The sequence below is a fragment of the Mastomys coucha genome, unplaced genomic scaffold (assembly GCF_008632895.1).
Source record: "Mastomys coucha isolate ucsf_1 unplaced genomic scaffold, UCSF_Mcou_1 pScaffold13, whole genome shotgun sequence".
Lineage (NCBI taxonomy): Eukaryota > Metazoa > Chordata > Mammalia > Rodentia > Muridae > Mastomys > Mastomys coucha.
The window spans coordinates 33,517,521-33,525,826 of NW_022196895.1; positions in this window are offsets into that span (position 1 = coordinate 33,517,521).

The following is an 8,306-nucleotide window of genomic DNA, read 5'->3' on the forward strand; positions in this document are numbered from 1 at the left end:
ACTCAGAAATCCGCTTGCCTCTGCCTCCCAAGTGCTGGGATTAAAGGCGTGCGCCACCACCACCTGGCATGTATTTTCAATATTGATATAGACAAGTACCTATACAAGACTATTCAATTGATTGTTGTTTTATATAAAACAACTTTTATAATACCCATTTTGTTGTTACAATATTTTATAAATTTTAAAGAATATGATAAAATAAAAAACAAATAAAATAAAATATATAATCAATCTTGGTAGCATATACTGATAATCCATATGTGTAGGAGGCTGAGACAAAGTTGACCAGAAGAACTGTACAATCATATGTGAAGAAAAAATATCCTAAACTGGTTCCTAATGCTCCTGAGGTCCTAGTTCTCAATTGATGGCATAGTACAAAGACTAAGAAGGTGATACTGCTTAGCAAGAATATCCTATACAATGTTCTCTTCTGCCTCTTCAATTCATACCCAGACACCAGTGGCTACACAGAGAAACAGTGATTTGATCGCATACTTCATTCGCATCTTTCTGAACTTCTGAATCAACAACAATGGTGAAGAAATGACTTTGCCATTCTTATGAAGATTATGTGAAAGAATGACCTTCTTCAACATAATTTACATCTACTACAGTAACTCAAAGTATTTAGGAAGTTTTAAGTTGCCTCTTCCTATGCAAACACATCTACAGAGTAAACTATGAGCTTAGACATAACTTAGAATAAAATGCATTCTTTGGTGCCTTTTGGATTAAGCTTTCAATAAAATAAGAATCCCTTTGGATATCAAATATGCCAATAATATAGAGATATAGTCATATGCTCAAATAACAACTAATCTGAACTTGGGGATTTATTCAACTCTATCTATACCTACTAGGTACTTAAAGTAGGGCAAGGGCCAGCTCTAAATAGGTATGACAAAACTGATAATCTGACCAAGATACATAACGTTCACTGCTCATGTGGACATGTGAGCTATAAATTATACTTCCCAACTTTTGCCACAGATGATCGTGGTTTAATAAGAAAACTATGTGCTGAAGATGCCAGTAACAGAATGATAATAGGTCCCAAATATATCAAAGAGTGATTTTCAGCCTTTGTTTTTATGAGAGAAAAACAAAACTTGTATATTATGCTTTTAAAATAGTGCAATATTTATTATTTCAGGTATTTGCTGTTTGATCTTCTAAAGAGATGCAAACTAATTTCTGTTGACTCCAGAAAGGGATTCAATGCCTGACCAAAAAAACAATTCTATCAAACTCTACTTAGAAAAACCAATGAGTTTATTGGTTCCAGAAGTTCAGTTGATGACTCCTAAAACATAAATCTCTCAAGCTCCTCCTCAACTTGCAAGCAGTTTGACACAAGAGGATTTTCTACCTCCTTGCATTTTTTTTCTTTTACTTATATATTCTTGGGGAGGGACACTGGGAATCTTGTAACTTTCTGAGCAAGTCTTAAAACTTTCATGACCTTCCTGAATCTTATAAGTCAATTATTTCAACTTGGAGAAAACAACTACACAGCAGTGGCAGACAATAGATGAACAGATGAAAAAAATCTTATGTATGCATATATTAGCACTAGTTAACCACAAAGAATGGAATGGTGCTGTCTACAGAAAAGTAGAATTAGAGACCACCAAAGTAAAAATACTGTGGGTAAATAAACCACAGTGAAAAAAAGACAAGTATTATATGCTTTGTCACCTACAAAGAAACTTGGGTTTTTTGCTTTAAAGACATACAAGTATAAGAGGAAAGGTATTCATTACTTTTCTCACTGTTACAACAAACTAACTGGCAATGGCAACTTAAAGAAACAAGGGCTTGTTTTGTCTGAGGTACAGTCCATCATGGTGGAGAAATCACAGCAATCAGAGCATGAAGATCACAACCACAGCATGAAGGTCACAGTCACAAGCATGAAGGTCACAGTCACAAGCGTGAAGGTCACAGTCACAGCATGAAGGTCACAGTCACAGAGCAGGGAGAGATGGATGCTTCTGCTCACCTTTTTCATTTTCATTGAATCTGGAACCACAGCTCAGGGAATAGTGACACCCACATTTAGGGTGTGTCTTCCCACTTCAGTTAACTCAATCTAGATACTCCATCACAGACAAATAATGGGTCCTAGGATGACTCCTGTGAGGAGAATCATGTAGAATTATCAAGGACATGTAATAGGACATCATACTATAATAGGCTTTTGATATTAAAAGAGTTAAGTGATACTGATTTGATACTGAAATATAAGAATAGCCTTCTTCAATGAAAATCTCTACTCCTCTATTAGTCCTACCCAATTTTTTTACATTTTTCACTCTGTATGGTTTTTTGGGTAGAAAAAAGGGGAAATTCATGGCATGGTAGCTCAAAACTCTCATTCAAATATTCAAAGCTGGAGGCATAAGGAACTTTGGCTATATACAAAGCCAGCTTGACCTCTTTCTCAAGATTTTAGCTCCAAAAAAAAAATAGAAAAAAAAGTTAAACATAATAATAAAATAAAAAGTATAGGCCATCAATGAACAAAAAGTACATAAGAAGGAAAGAAAGTAAAGGTGGACAGAAAATGAAAATAAATAGAGAGAGAGACTCCCACTCACTGGAACATTTCTGGTTCACCTGGCTATAGTGGTAAAAGCAATCACTATCAACCTTCCCAGTGTTATCACTCTGCTCTTTAGTCTTTAAAGTTGAATTAAGAAAAACACTTGGGCTAGAAATGTAGCTCAGTAGTAGCAAATACAGATGAAGCCCTGAAATCAAGACCTCGCACTGGAAAAAAAAAGAGAGAGTTTTCAAATTTAAAAAAAAAAAGGAGAGAAATCAAGACAAATTAATGCAAAAGGACTCTTGGGAAAAGCTAGAACATTTACAAAGAGAAACATTTGGGAGTGAAACCTATTACTACCATCAGAGGGGGAAATGTCATTGTGTCTACCCAATAAGAATGGAAGAGTTCTTGGAAAATATGAACACAATAAATAAAAATCTCAATAAAATGGCTTAACAATAAAGTTAAGAAGATACTTCAAAAAAGTCGGTTGTGCTGGCATAGACCTTTATGCCCAGCACTTAGGAAACAGATGCTTGTGGATCTCTGGAATTCAAGGTCAGTCCTGATCTACATAGGGAGTTCTAGACCAGACAGTACTACATAGTGAGACCCTCTTTCAAGAAAACCAAAAATATGCCTTGGGAAATATTGAAAAATAATTTCATTGAAAACTAAAATAGGAAAATGAGAGGAGTCATACTGAAGTGCAACAATGGAATTAAAAGAACTCTGCAAAAGAGGGAAGGGAGGAATCAATGAAAGAGAGGGCTCGGTAGAATAATTGATTAAACTGTACAATCTGAAGGAAACTGGTCTCCTAGGTTAAATGGCCCATCAATTATCTGGTACAATGAATGAAATATAAACTTGGTCCAAGAATGTGAGACTGTTTAATTTCTAAATGATTGGAATAATGATAAAATCCTACAAAAATAAGTAAAATATATGCCGTATATTGATAATGAGAAAAAGATTAGGTTCAGATCTCATAGCAACTACAGTGGTTGAAGTAGCTTATTGACAAAACTTAATTTTGAAGAAAAATTATTTTCAACCTAAAACATTATAGTTACGGTTCTAATCAAGTTCAACAATAGAATAAACATATTTTAATACATTTAAGATCATAACAAGGGTAGCCAGACATAGTGGTACATGTCCTTAATCCTAGCACTCTCAAGAGGCAGAGACAGGTGGTTCTCTGTGAGTTCAAGGCCAAGCCTGGTCTAAAAAGTGAGTTCTTGTCTCAAAACAACAAACAAAAAAGATAGCAGCAAAGAGACTGGGGAGATGGCTGAGTCAGCAAAATGCCGACTGGGCAAGCAGGAGGACCTGAGTTAAGAGCTCCAGTTCTCACTGAAGCAACAAGTAGTCTCTCACTGGTAAACCCTGCCTCAGAATACTTAGAGGGAATGGTTGAAGAGATTCACTCAGCAGTTAAGAGCATTAACTGTTCTTGCAGAGGACTCAGGTTTAGTGCACAGCTCCCACATAGTGGCTCAGAAACACTTGTAACTACAGTCCCAGGGGATCTGTCTTCCATTTATGATCACCCTCACAGGCTCCTGAATATACACACACTCAACATACATTCATATACATAAAATAAATCTTTAAAAAGTAAGATGGACACAAGAAAATGACTCACAAAATCAACTAAGCAGGGCTCATAGGAACTCACAAAGACCAAATCAAACGTCATGGGGCCTGCATGGGTCTAACCTAGGTCTTCTACTTATATGCTATGGTTGTGTAGCTTAGTGTTCTTGTGAGGTTACTACAAACAGTAGAGGCAAAGACCTTCTCTGACTCCTTTGCCTGATTTTGAGACCCTTTTCCTCCTTCTGGGTTGCCTCATCCAACCTTAATATAAGGGGATGTGCCTGGTCTTATAATAACTTGATACATCATGTTTGCTTGATATCTCTTAGAGACCTCCTGCCCTTTTCTGAGGAGAAAGGAGCAGTGGATCTTGGAGAGAGGAGATGTGAGGGAAAGAGACTGGGAGGAGAGGAGAAAGGGGAAACTATGGTGGGGTTGGGATGTAACATATGAAAGAAGAATAAATAAAAAAGAAAACCAATAAAGATTCTGATATCAACCGCACACATGCACATGCATCCAAGCACATGCACACATACACACCATGTATCTACATGCACATGTGCATATAAATACAAAAACCATATGCACTCAAAAATATTTTTTCAAAGATCATAACAAAACTTACCTTCCATGCATCCTTTTCTGTAAACTATAGGATTCTGCCTATAAAATGAAAAAGTAACACAGACAGAAAAAAAGAGAGAGAGAACATACAAAATAGGGGAAATGTGAAACGAATATCTGTGTGATGATTTCAGGATGACAATCATGTCTCGAGCAGAGCAAAGAACAGTGCTCCAGTCTGAATCTTTGTGATAAGTGGGATTGGCATCTTGCAGAATATTTCTCACAGAGTCTACTAACACCATATAATCTTTTCAGTCACAGGAACCTGTGTTATTTCTTAAAGCCTATTCATAAATAGAAAAATGGGAAGATAAAAAAATTCACAACTGGGAAATTCAACTAGAATAAAAGAAAGAAAATCCCATAGATGACAACAATGAGAATATCCAAGATGACAGCAGTGTGACAGCCATGTGACAGATGATGTAGAAAGCAACCATGAAGAACAAGGGAGAAACAGACTGGGACAGAGAGAAAAGGCCCCACACAGGAACCAAGGAGCAGCCTGGAACAGGATCCTTCTGGTTTCTGTGTGTGCCCAGAGCTGATCCATTGCTACAGCACTCCATATCTAAATACCACTGGGAGAGAGCAGGTCTCCCAGGAATGTAGAAACAACTTTGAACACAGGTAAGACTACCACTTCTGCTCTGAGGGACCTGCCCTGAACCCTCAGGACACAGTACCTGAAGAGCAGCCTGGGACAGGATCCTTGCGGTTTTCACTTGTGCCTTGAGCTGATCCAGTGCCACAGCACTACATACCCAAATACCAAATACCACCAGGAGAGAGCTGGTCTCCAAAAGTGCCAACACACCCATGAGCACAGATAAGACCACCACTTCTGCTCAAATTCCTAGCCCAAGAGGGACCCGCCCAGAGTAATCATGTCACACGAACCAAGGAACAGCCAGGGAGAGGATCCTTCCAGTTTCTGTCTGCAACCCAGAGCTGACCCTGTGCCACAGCTCTCCATGCCCAAATTCCTCCCAAGAGAACTGGTTGTCTAGGAGTACTGCCACATAGGCTTACAGGAGGGACAAGCCAAAGTCAGAGACAGCAAGACCAACTAACACCAGAGATAACCAGATGTCTAGAGGCAAGGGCATGAAGTTAAGCAACAGAAACCAAGGCTACTTGGCATCATCAGATCCCAGTTCTTCCACCACAGCAAGCTCTGGATATACCCAACACACCAGAAAAGCAAGACTCTGATTTAAAATCACATCTCATGATGATGATAGAGGACTTTAAGAAGGACATAAATAATTCCCTTAAAGAAATACAGGAGAACACAGGTAAGCAGCTAGAAGCCCTTAAAGAGGAAACACAAAGATCCCTTAAAGAATTACAGGAAAACACAAAGAAATAGGTTAAGGAATTGAACAAATCATCCAGGATCTAAAAACAGAAATAGAAAAAAATAAAGAAATAACAAAGGGAGACAATGGAGATACAAACCCTAGAAAAGAGATCAGGCATCATAGATGCAAGCATCACCAACAGAATACAAGAGATAGAAGAGAGAATCTCAGGTACAGAAGATACCATAGAAAAAATTAACACAATAATCAAAGAAAATGCAAAAGGCAAAAAGCTACTAACCCAAAACATCCAGGAAATCCAGAACACAATGAGAAGAATAAACCTAAAGATAATAGGTATAGAAGAGAGTGAAGATTCCCAGCTTAAAAGGACCAGTAAGTGTCTTCAACAAAATGATACATGAAAACTTCCCAAACCTAAAGAAAGAGATGTTCATGAACATACAAGAGGCCTTCAGAACTCAAAATAGATTGGACCAGAAAAGAAATTCCTCCTGTCACATAATAATCAAAACACCAAATGCACTAAACAAAGAAAGAATATTAAAGGTAGTAATGGAAAAAGGTCAAGTAAAGTATAAAGACAGACCTATCAGAATTACACCAGACTTCTCACCACAGACTATAAAAGCTAGAAGATCGCGGGCAGATGTTATTTATACAGACCCTAAAAGAACACAAATGCCAGCCCAGGCTACTATACCCAGTAAAACTCTCAATTACCATAGATGGAGAAACCAAGATATTCCATGCCAAAACCGAATTTATACAATATCTTTCCACAAATCTAGTTCTATAAAGGATAATAGATAGAAAACACCAACACAAGGAGGAAAGCTACACCCTAGAAAGAACATGAAAGCAATCTTTTCTAAACAAACCCAAAAGAAGATAGCCACACAAACATAAGAATAACATCAATATAACAGGAAGCAAAAAACACTATTCCTTAATATCTCTTAACATCAATGGACTCAGTTCCCCAATTAAAAACACAAAGACTAATGGACTGGATATGTAAACAGGACCCAAAATTTTGCTGCATACAGAAAACACAACTCAGTGTCAAAGACAGACACTACCTCAAAGTAAAGGGCTAGAAAACAAATGGTCCCAAGAAACAAGCTGGAGTATCCATTCTAATATGGAATAAAGTCAAATTTCAACCAAAAGTTATCAAAAAGAATAAGGAAGGACATCCCATACTCATCAAAGGAAAGATCTACCAAGAAGAACTCTGGACACCCACTTTCATAAAACAAACTTTACTAAAGTTCAAAGCACACATTGAACCTCACACAATAAACGTGGAAGAATTCAACAACCCAATCTCATCAATGGACAGATCATGGAAACACAAGATACATTGTGATGTAAACAGAGATACATTGAAACCAACAGAAGTTATGGATCAAATGGATTTAACAGATATCTAAAGAACATTTCATTCTAAAACAAAAGAATATACCTTCTTCTGAGCACCTCATGGAACCTTCTCCAAAATTGACCATCTAATTAGTCACAAAACAGTACTCAACAATTATAAGAAGATTGAAATAATTCCATGCATCCTATCAGATCACCACAGACTAAGACTGGTCTTCAATAGCAAGAAAAACACCAGAAAGCCTAGATACACATGAAAGCTGAACAACATCCTACTCAATGATAACTTGGTCAAGGAAGAAATAAAGAAATTAAAGATGTTTTAGAATTTAATGGAAGTGAAAGCACAACATATCCAAACTTACAGGACACAATGAAAGCAGTAAGAGGAAAACTCAGCTCTAAGTGCCTCCAAAAAGAAACTGGAGAGAGCATACACTACCAGCTTAAAGGCACCCCTGAAAACTGTAGAACAAAAAGAAGCAAATACACCTAAGAGGGGTAAATGGAAGGAAATAATCAAACTCAGGACTGAAATCAACCATATAGGAACAAAAATAACTATACAAAGAATCAACAAAATCAGGACCTGGTTCTTTGAGAAAATTAACAAGATAGATAAATCCTTAGCCAGACTAACAAGAGGGCTCAGAGACACTATCCAAATTAAGAAAATCAGAAATGAAAAGGGAGACATAACAACAGAAACTGAGGAAATTCAAAAGAATCACCAGATCCTACTACAAAAGCCTATATTCAACAAAACTGGAAAATCTGGATGAAATGGACATTTTTCTAGACAG